This window comes from Dromiciops gliroides, chromosome 6 (assembly GCF_019393635.1).
Source record: "Dromiciops gliroides isolate mDroGli1 chromosome 6, mDroGli1.pri, whole genome shotgun sequence".
Classification (NCBI taxonomy): domain Eukaryota; kingdom Metazoa; phylum Chordata; class Mammalia; order Microbiotheria; family Microbiotheriidae; genus Dromiciops; species Dromiciops gliroides.
Window position 1 is genome coordinate 4070867 of NC_057866.1, and position 11486 is coordinate 4082352.

At 40.6% G+C, this 11486-nt stretch overlaps 1 pseudogene; it reads left to right on the forward strand.

Annotated features, from left to right (window-relative positions):
* The first annotated feature begins 1083 nt into the window (after positions 1 to 1083).
* On the forward strand, positions 1084 to 2051 carry LOC122731768 (annotated as a pseudogene).
* Positions 2052 to 11486: the final 9435 nt, after the last annotated feature.

An 11486-nucleotide genomic window follows, 5' to 3' on the forward strand; every position in this document is an offset into this window, starting at 1 on the left:
ATAGGATTCTCCTTTCTGCCCATCCACTGTAGAGCATCACCTACTTCAGGAGAGACGATTTCATTTTCTTGGTATTGCCATCACCAATACTGGTGCTGGAAATTATTTTACTCTCAGTATCTCACAAACAAAACAATAAAGTAATTATTTGGCTTCCTTCCCTCCTTTGCAGAGGTAGGTGACTATCAGAGTCAGTCATGTGTATACTATTGGATTTGGTTCATATGATTCATAGTTGTTCTGAAGCATTTTTCTCTTTCAATTTTATTCATTGATTTAAAAAAAATATGGACTCTAGATTGGGGGCATGATATTGACCAATAAGAATGAAAAATTATCAATACATATTTTAAAATACGAATAAGTGAATTTATGAGTGAATAAATAAATGAACAATAAATGCATACATATATACATCCATAAATGCATGAGGAAATTTCTGGTTAATTAAGTGGTTCAGCCCACTTTTAAGCCTTTCCACATGGGTCATAGAAGGAAGCCAAGCCCTCATTTACTCCTCTCTAGTCTAAAGAAAGAAAAGAGAGGAAATGAAGAGTAGGTTGGAGCCTGGTCAGGGACAAGAGGAGAGGCCAGTGTAACCCTAGTCATCTGTAGGAGGCTCATTTGTCACACTGTGACAACATGACAGGAGAAAGGGGAAAGGGGAGAATGGAACCTGCTTTATTAAGCACCTACTGTGTTAAACACTTTATAAATATTACCTTATTTGATCCTTGGAAGAACCCTGTGAGGGAAGTGCTCTTTTAGCCTCATTTTACAGTTGAGGATCCTGAGGCAGACAGATGTTAAGTGACTTGTCCAGGGTCATACAGTAAGTGTCTGAGGCTATATTTAAAATCATTTCTTACTCCAGCTCAATGCTCTGTGAGCTGTGGCGACACCTAAAAGCCCACTGGAGGGAGTGGCAAAGAGGAGGCTCTAACTCCTGAAAAGGGGGAAGGGATTAAATCTCTGGCAAAGTCCCTGATGCACTGCCTTCTCTGGCAAAGTCCCTGATGCACTGACTTCTGTCCCCAGGGCGTCTGAGAGGAGCAGGACTTCCTGAGGCTGAGACCAATCACCATGGCCGTGTCCCTCACACATTGGGAGCCGGAATATATTAATAACTTCACAAGGAAGAGCAGAGGAAATCAGAGTTATGTTTCAGGGGCAAATGAAGAATTTTTCTTATCCTACTGGATGCGGATCCTCGATCTGGTCGTTGCCCTGGTTGGGTTGGTGGGGAACAGCATTGTCCTGTGGCTCCTGGGCTTCCGCATCCCCAGGAATCCCTTCTCCGTCTATATCCTCAACCTGGCCGGGGCCGACGCCCTCTTCCTTTGCAGTTTTTTTTTTCCATTGGTATAGGGAGATTTGTTGGATATTTTCGTTATATTTTCGAGGTTCTGTTAAACGCCGCATCCTTAGCCTACACTGTGGGCCTGAGCCTCCGGACTGCGATCAGCACCGAGCGCTGTCTAGCGGTGCTCTTCCCCTCCTGGTACCTACACGACCGCCCCAAGCTCACGTCTGCAGCGGTGGTGTGCGCCGTCCTCTGGGCTCTGCCTGGCTTCTTCTGGCTAGCGGATTTAGTCTTTTGCAATTCCATAAGAAATCCGTTTGCTTGTTTCACCCTCTCTGACGTCGGGGTCGTGTGGTTAATCCACCTCACCCCAGTGCTGGGCGTGTCCAGCCTGACTCTGCTACTGAGGGTCCTGTGCAGCTCCCAGCGCCCGCAACTCCCCAGGCTCTGCCTCCTGGTCCTGCTCATGGTCCTGGTGTTCCTGATCTGCGGCCTGCTTTGGGGGGTCGAAGGTGAAATGAGGTCCCTGCGCTTAGCTTTCATGCCTTATTGGCTCCCTTCGCTTCTGGCCTGTGTGAACAGCAGCGCAAACCCTTTCATTTACTTCTTGCTGGGCAGCCGATGGCCTAGAATCGGGAGGGAGCCCCTCAGGGTGGTCCTGCAGAGGGCCCTGGCCGACGAGCACGAGTTGGAGAGTGGGAGAAGGGACACCCGCCACAGCCACACCCGGGAGACAGCATTCTCATGACAAGAAGATGCTCGGACAGGGGAGCCCATGAAGTGAGCTCTCCGACCCAACTGCCCTCCTCCCACTTCTCTGTGAGGGGAGCCAGGACTCCCCCCCATGCCTTCCGTTGGTACCTAGGGTCTGAATTTAAGTGATGAATAAATATTGATTAGGAGCCTAATAGATGCCAGACGCTACGCTAAGTATCTTATTGCATAAAGTATCTTTATGTATCTTATTGCATTCTCACAATGTCCCTAGGAGGTGGGTACTTTCTACTTTATTTTTATTTTTATTTTATTTTTTTTGCGGGGCAATGGGGGTTAAGTGACTTGCCCAGGATCACACAGCTAATGTCAAGTGTCTGAGGCTGGATTTGAACTCAGGTCCTCCTGACTCCAGGGCCAGTGCTCTATCCACTGTACCACCTAGTTGCCCCCGGGCACTTTCATTATGCCAATTCTACAGCGCTGGAAACTGAGGCAGGCATTCAGGGACTGACACTAGGTCTGAAAGCTACCGAATGACTCAGATTGGATTTGAGCTGAAGGTTTTCTGACTCCAGGCCTAAAGCTCTGGGCACTCTGGAGCCCCCAATTGGCTGGAAGCCTCAGGACTTACTGTGCTTAAGGAGTGAGGTCTAGAGCCTCTTGTGTCACCAGCAAAGAGGGTCACTCCAACAGATGCCACTGTCCTGGTCCCGGAGGGTAGAGGAGGAGAAAAAACACCATCTAAGGCACTCTGTCTCTCTGGCTTCTTGTCAATCTTGGTAAATGAAGCCATGGAATCAGGGGTCAGACTCCTCAAGGTTCCATGCTCCTCCACCCTGTCTTCTCTCAGGATTGATCCACAAGATTCCCTCAGGCCTCCTCCCCTCCCCCTGCCCTGAGCAGAGTAGTCTTAAGCTCAGTCATGCCTCCCCACCTCTATTTCCCACTCCTCCTCCTCTCATCTCTTCTCTCACTGCCATCACAGAAACTGAGCCAACTACTTCTCTGCCTCTAAAGGTCAGGACTGGGGCTCAGCATCCTCTCTTGTCTTCATTCTGTTTTTCCAGGGCTCAGTCTCTCTGAATCTCTGTGACTCTCTATTCCAATCTCTCTTTCACCCTCCATAACCCAGTTCCTGATGAGGAACCTGTGTGGAAAACATATTATGTGTATTTTATGACAGTGGACAACCTATTGAGGCCATGGCAAGAGAAGGGGACACATTATCACATATGCAGACACACACAAAACCACAAACTGCTCTGGAGTAGACAATTATCCAGCCCTGTTTTGAATGCTTCAGTAACACCTCATTCCCTCCTTAGGGTTTGTCAGATCCCATCGTTTACCTAGTCCAGGCACAAAATGATGACATGCCATAATCAGCTCCTCTTGTCATTTTTTATATGATGCACATGACTACAAGCATTAAATAGTAACCAAGGCATGCAATGGAAAATGCTATTCACATCTAGAGAGAGAATGGATGGAGTCTGAATACATATCAATTCACTTTTTTTGTCTTGTTCTGTTCTTTTTTCATGACATAACTAGTAAAGAAATATGTTTTACATAATTGCACATATATAACCTATACCAAATTGCTTATTGTTTTAGGGAATTGGAGGAGTGAAAGAAAATTTGGAACTCAAAATTTTATATTAAAAATGAATGTTAAAAAATTTCTTTACATATAATTGGAAAAATGCTATTTAAAAGAAAAAATAAACAGGAACATCAAAAAAAAAGAATTCCCCCTTTTCTGTCAGATTTATGGGCAGAGGAAGAATTTAGGACCAAAGAAGATATAGAGAGTAAAACAAAATGTAAAATAGATCACTTTGATTACATAAAATTAAAAATCTTTTGCACAAACAAAACTAATGTAACCAAGATTACAAGGGAAGTAAAAAAAAACCTGGGAAAGAATTTTTGAAACAAATATCTCTGATAAAGGCCTCATTTCTCAAATATATAAAGAACTAAGTCAAATTCATAAAAATACAAGTCATTCCCCAATTGATAAATGGTCAAAGAATTTGAACAGGCAGTTTTCAGACAAAGAAATCCAAGCTATCTGTAATCATATGAAAAAATGCTCTAGATCACTACTGATCAGAGAAATGCAAATTCAAACAACTTTGAGGTATCACCTCATGCCTATCAAAGTGGTAAACATAACAGAAATGGAAAATATTAGATGTTGGAGGGGATGTAGGAAAGCTGGGATACTAATCCATTGTTGGTGAAGTTGTGAAAAGATCCAACATTCTGGAGAATAACTTGAAACTATGTCCAAAGGGCTATAGGACTGTGCATACCCTTTGATCCAGCAATACCACTGCTAGGTTTATATCCCAAAGACATCCCCCCAAAGAGAAAAAGACCTATTTGTACAAAAATCTTTATAGCAGCTCTTTTTGTGGTGGCTAAGAATTGGAAATCAAAGGAATGCCCAGCAATTGGGGAATGGCTAAACAAACTGATGGTGATGGAATATTATTGTGCCATAAGAAATGACAAGAAGAATGACTTCAGAAAGGCCTGGAAAGACATGTATGAAATGATGTATAGTGAAGTGAGTAGAACTAAGAGAACATGGTGCACAGAGACAGCAATATTGTTTGAGGAAGAACTGGGAATGACTTGAGTATTCTTAACAATAAAATGATCCAAGACAATCCCAAAGAACTATTGATAAAACATACTATCCACCTCCAAAGAAAGAACTGATATTGGTGGAACAGACTGAAGCATGCTATTTTTTTACTTTCTTTCTTTTTTTTCTTGTACAAAATGACAAATATGGTAATGTTTTACATAATCATACATGTATAACCCATATCTGATTGTTTGCCACCTCAGAGAGGGGCTAGGGGAAGGAGGGAAACAGGGATAAAAATTGGAACCTAAAACTATAAATAAAATGTTTATTATATAAACAAGAATTCCTCAGTTCTTATTTTCTAATATATCTCATTCAAGCACTCTCTGTCTGTCTCTGTCTGTCTCTGTCTCTCTCTTCCCACCTTCCCTCCCTCCTTTCCCCCCAATCTCTCTTGCCTTTTATATGCACACTCCTTTTTTACCCAGCAGTCAACAAAAAAGGGAATTTCATCATTGAACCATTCAGTTAAGAAATCCCTACCCATTCTCTGGTGGGCAGGGGGGGCAGACAGCAGATCAAAGTTCTCCCTTTATCATGTACATCTGGAAGCAGCCATATCGAGTGTCTACATGAGTTGTTTCAAGAATGGACAATTCCCTCATTCCACCTAGAATGTAAGTGCTCCTATTTTCCCCATCTGAGACATGGAGAAATTCAGAAAGACTTAGATAAACCACATCAATTGTCTAGCATCTCTCAGCAAGTAGAGGCAGAATTTGAATTGAAATTTTCCTGACTTCTAGTCCAGGCAGCTATTCACTATACCAGGGTCCCTCACATAATCTAAGGGAAGTAATTCACTGGGGGTAAAGCAGGTATAGACTAAATTGATGGGATTGTTTCTGGTCTAAAGAAGAGATTGAAGTTTCAAATGATCTACATTATTGTCAGAAGACTTATAAATGACAGATAGTTTGTGTCATTACTATTTAGATATTTTTAATTGTCACCAAGTCTCCAAATTGTCCCCACCACATTTGCTATATTTCTGCTGGTAAAATGAGCCAAAAGCTATATCACTCCTTTGGGTAATAGTTGTCTTTTCTTGGACTCTGGACCCTCCTAGAAGGTTGATGCTTGACTACTTAGGAAAGGAGAAACAGAAAAAGTTGCTAGGTGCCTAGGTATCTGGATGAACCAACTTTCTTCCTTGGAATGGTGACAAGATTGTAGAAAGAACATATCTCCCTCACCACAGTAAATTTGGAGTGCACTATTTGTCACATAGGAGATTTAAAGTGAGTCTAAGATAGAAGCAGTTTCTTCTTTTTACGGTTCTAGGGATTTCCATCCCACCTCCCCCCACCTTAGCCATTGAGACAATGACTTCATTTTAAAGCATCTTTATCTTTCAGCCTTGAGTCAATACATGGCTGGAAGCAGGCAAGGCATTCATCATCTCTAAAATACCAGAGGATTTAGCTAGTAGATTTGGAGGAAAGAATGTATGATGGGGCACTCGATGTGTTCCATGATATGGCTCAGACAGGTGTATCCATTAAAGGTATCCCTTCCTTATGATCCTGACCAGTCTCAGCTGCAGTCTTCCTCACAGAAAAGACAGCACTCCCTACCATTTTAGCCAAGCAATTCTCTATGAAACTGGAGATGTCCCTAAGGTTACAAAAACAAGAGTTTGTTTGGGGATCAAGGTCCAGCACTTCATGTATGATTCATTCAAAGGAGGAAAACTCCCACAACTGAGCACTCTCCATGGCATGAAGAGGAAGGAAGGAATGTTATTTCCTGAAGCCCTTTGCCTGACTTTTCCTGGTCAGTCTCTATATGTGGATATATGGGAAGATATTTTGCCTCCAGGCTTCATGCCCTTCCCTCAGCTTATTTTATTAAAATTATTTTCATTTATTTAATTAAATACTTCTCAAATTCATGTGAAAAATTCATGTATATACGTATATGTATTGATATATTTATATATCACTTTGGAGTTCCAAATTCTCCCCTTATCTCCCACCTTCTTCTCTTCTTTAAAAGGTAAGCAGTTTGATATTGATGATACATGTGAAGTTATGAAAAACATATTGTCATATTTGCCATATTAAAAAACAGAAACAAAATAAAACAATAAAAATAAGGAATGTTTTCAAAAATACGTTTTGATCTGCACTCACAGTCCATCAGTTTTTTTTCCTGTGGAGGTTAATAACATTTTACATTATAAGGTCTTTGGAATTATCTTGGTTTATTGTCTTGATCATAGTAGCTAAGTCTTTTATAGTTGATCATCCTTACAATATTGTTGGCACTTTGTAAAGTGTTTTACTCCTTCATTTTGCAAGGGTCCATATAAGTTCCCACATTTTTCTGAAACCCTCCATCTCTGCTCTTCCTTTCTTATTATGGTTAATTTGTGTTTTAGTTACATTTTATTCTTTGCAAACCCATTTGGGGTTTCCTTGGCAAACATACTGCAATGGGTTGTCATTTTGTTCTCCAGCTCATTTTACAAATGAGGAAACCCAGGCAAACAGGGTAAGTGCCTTGTTGAGTGTCACACAGCAACTAAGTGTCTGAGGCTGGATTTGAACTCAGGAAGTTTTCCTGTGTCCAGGACTAGAACTCTATCCACTGAGCTACCTAGCTTCTTTTTTTTTTTAACTTTTTTTTTTTAAGTGAGGCAATTGGGGTTAAGTGACTTGCCCAGGGTCACACAGCCAGTAAGTGTTAAGTGTCCGAGGCCGGATTTGAACTCAGGTACTCCTGACTCCAGGGCTGGTGCTCTATCCACTGCGCCACCTAGCTGCCCCGCTACCTAGCTTCTTAGATCTATTCTCCCTTTTTTCATCTCCACTCATCCCCTTTACTTCTTACTTCCCTGTTGGGCAAAATAGATTTTAATTACCTACCTACCTACCTACCTACTTACCTACCAACTACCTACCTACCTCCCCACTTACCTACTTATCCATCCATCCATCCATCATCTATCTCTTCCCTTTTTAAACCAATTTAGATGAGATTGATGTTCAAGAATTGACTGCCCCTATCCCCCCTCCCTCATTTCCCTAGTAAGTGTAAATGCTCTTTCTTGTGTTCCCTTTTATGTAAGATGATTTTCTTCATTTTTGCCCTCCTTTCCCCACTATCCCAGGGCATCCATCTTTTTGATTATCTATTTAAAAAATATCTCAAAATAATCAACTTACTCTCACACCAACTTCATATATAGAATCCTTCTAATTGCCCTAATAATGGTAAAGTTCTTAGGAGACATGTGTCATTTTCACATATAGAAAGGTAAATAGTTCAACTTATTGAATCCCTTATGACTTCTTCTTTTGTGTTTACTTTTTATGATCCACTTGAGTTTTGTATTTAATCAAGCTAATTCTGTATTCTAATCAGCTCTGGTCATTTTTATCAGGAACGATTGAAACTCTTATTTCATCAAATACCCATTTTTTCACTTGGAGAATTACACCCAGTTTTTCTGGGTAAGTTATTCTTGGTTGTGAAGCCAGCTCTTTTGCCTTCCAGCATATCATATCCCAAGCCCTTTGATCCTTTAATGTAGTAGCTGCTAAATTTTGTGGCATCCTGACTGTGGCTCTACAGAATTTAGATTTTTTTCCTTTCTGCATGCTTAAAGTATTTTCTCTTTGACCAGGGAGCTCTGGAATCTAATATTCCTGAGAATTTTCATTTTTTTATTTCTTTCAGGTAGGTATTGGTGGATTGTTTTGTTGTTGTTGTTGTTGTTGTTTTGGGTTTTTTGGTTTTAGTGAGGCAGTTGGGGTTAAGTGACTTGCCCAGGGTCACACAGCTAGTAAGTGTTAAGGGTCTGAGGTCGGATTTGAACTCAGGTGCTCCTGAATCCAGGGCCAGTGCTCTATCCACTGCACCACCTAGCTGCCCCAGATTGCTTTACATTTTTTATTTTACCCTCTGGTTCTAGATTACTGGGGCAGTTTTCCTTGATAATTTCTTGAAATATTATGTCTAGACTCTCTTTCTGATCATGGGTTTTAGGTAATACAACAATTCTCAAATGAGCTCTTCTTGATCTGTTTTGGGGAAATTCTTTTTTTAAGGTATTATTTTCTTCATTTTTAGGTGTCTCTTTTCTGAAGTTGTTATTTGTCTTGGGATGTATGGACTATTCAGGGAGAACTAGCACATCCCTTGTGATAGCTTGGCAAACACTTTTCAGGGCTGCCCTTCAGCCAACTCTCATCTGTAGCTAAAAGTAGTTGTAGTGTGTGCATTGTCTATACCTCAGTAAAACCATCTTGTCATACTAACTAAACTAGGTTGAGGGTGACCACCAGACCACAAACTTTTTGTGAAGTACATAGATGTTTAACTCAAGCACATGAAGTCTTCCCCCATTGGAATGGGCAGATAAGAACAATTTGTTTCAGTGGCCATGAAGGCAGATGAATCAGGAATTTACTTTGGATCCAGGTCTTCTTAGGATCTCCAGATCAGAGGACAGAGCAGCACCTATAGGTTAATTCTACAAGATAATCCCCATCTACTCACAGCAAATATGTGCCATCTACCCTGGAGGGCACTGAACAGAGCCACCTCTGGTTACCCATAGGGATTGTGATCATTGTCAGTGGTATGGTTTCTCCAAACATTACCCAAAGAGGTGTAGGCTACTGAGTTCTTCCCCTCTCCAAAACCTCTTCAGAAATGTCCCATGACTCCCCAAAGTGCAGAAATGATGAAGGAAACAATTTCAGAGAAACCTGGGAAGACTTTGTATAAACTGACACAAAGTAAAGTGAACAAAACAAAAAAGGGAAAAATACACAATAGCAACAACACAAACAACTGTGAAAGACTTTAAGAATTCCAATCAATTCAAGGAATAGGCACAACTCCAACCCCATTCAAAAACATATTTCTTTGGACATTGTCAATAAGGAAATTTGTTTTGCTAGAGTAAATTTATTTCTTACAAGAGTTGGTTTTGCTTTTGTTTCCGTTTTTCCAATGGCATCCAGTGGAGACATAAAAGAGAAGGGGAAAAAGCTCATTGACTGATTTTTGATGAGTGTGCCCTTACAATCCTTTTTAATATGACCTACATAAGTTATTATTTACATGATAGGAGAGGAGAAATTTATCTAGGGGAAAAACAGATATAACAACTAAAGAAAGTAATACAAATATTTCTAATAAAAAATTAAGATAATACAATAAAAAATCATAACCAATGCCCCACAACTTAAAAAGGACCCCTCTTATTTTCTAAAACAAATCCTTCAATACAAAAAAAGAAGAAAAAATCAGTTTTCCTGCTGGGCAGTCCTCTCTGGTCTAGCTTGAATCTTTTCTGTAGATGAAAGGCCGATCTAGTTAGAACCACAGCAGCCTAAGAGAGTTGTGATTTCACTACTTCTTATCTCTTTCAAAGCTTCAGATGTGATCAGAGAAGCCTCATTCTTTCATCCTTTTTAAGAAGTTTCCCTCATTGCTCCAGATATGAGAAATGGGAAGATCTTAGAATCTGTATCTCTTTTTCTGATTTGGGAGATATGAGATCAAGCTTGAAATATATTAGCCTTAGATGTGGCTTAGGTGGCATTGTCGATAAAGAACCAGCCCTGGATTCAGGAGGACCTGAGTTCAAATCCGACTTCAGACACTTGACACTTACTAGCTGTGTGACCTTGGGCAAGTCACTTAACCCTCATTGACCTGCCAAATAGATAGATATAGATTATAGATATAGATATAGATATAGATATAGATATAGATATAGATATAGATATAGATATAGATATAGATATAGATATAGATATAGATATAGATATAGATATAGATATAGATATAGATATAGATATAGATATAGATATAGATATAGATATAGATATAGATATAGATATAGATATAGATATAGATATAGATATAGATGTATTAGCCCTACCACTGATGGACTCCCTTGCACATTCTCATGGAACCATGAGTATAAAAACACACATATCACCAGCAGCATCAACATACTGTGTAGAGGGATGATCAATGAGGATCTCTATTATCCCATTGCAATGAGGGTCGGAGGAATCAGCCAGGGGGAAGGGACCAAAAATGAAGCCTGTTTGAGATAATAAGATATGGGAAATGAAGAGGGCCTCAGGGATATGAGGGACTCATGCTTCCTGCCATTATTTAGGCACTCAGCATCTTGCATCATCTGATCCAAATGTTCCTTCCAAGTCAGGAGCTCAGAGAAAGCAGGGGCTCAGGGAAAAAGCCTGATCACTAGAGAGGCCTGAATTTGTGTAAAATGGGGTCTGGGGCATTAAAATGTTAGCAATAATGGCCATATGGGGCAGAAGTGGAAAATCACAAGGCATGAGAGGAAGAGGGACATGAATGGTCATAAAGATATGCTGAGATAATTCCCCTGAGGGGGCCACTTTTCAATAATTCTGGGCTCTGATTGGATAGTTACACTTCACCAGAAACCACAATAACTTTTTAAAACTCTTGATGCCACTTTCTGTGGTTTGAATTTTCAATCAGAAGCTCTTACAGACAGCTCCAGGTCTAGAAAACAGCATCATATGCAGGTCAATCACTCCAGGGATATGCCTTCTCTTCAGGGCACACCTGTTCCCTCTCCCCTGAAGGAAATGGTATAGAGGGGGAGGGCAGGGTTACATTGTCATCGTTTGGGATTGTGGTGAGTGACAAAGGTCTGGACTCTCAGGATTTGTAGGGAGAATCCTAAGGGGATCATAGATAGATGAATAAATGTTTCTTCTCTTTCCTTCTCCACTCTCTTATCCCTTTAGATTGATTTTTTGTGTCCTCTATTTCAAC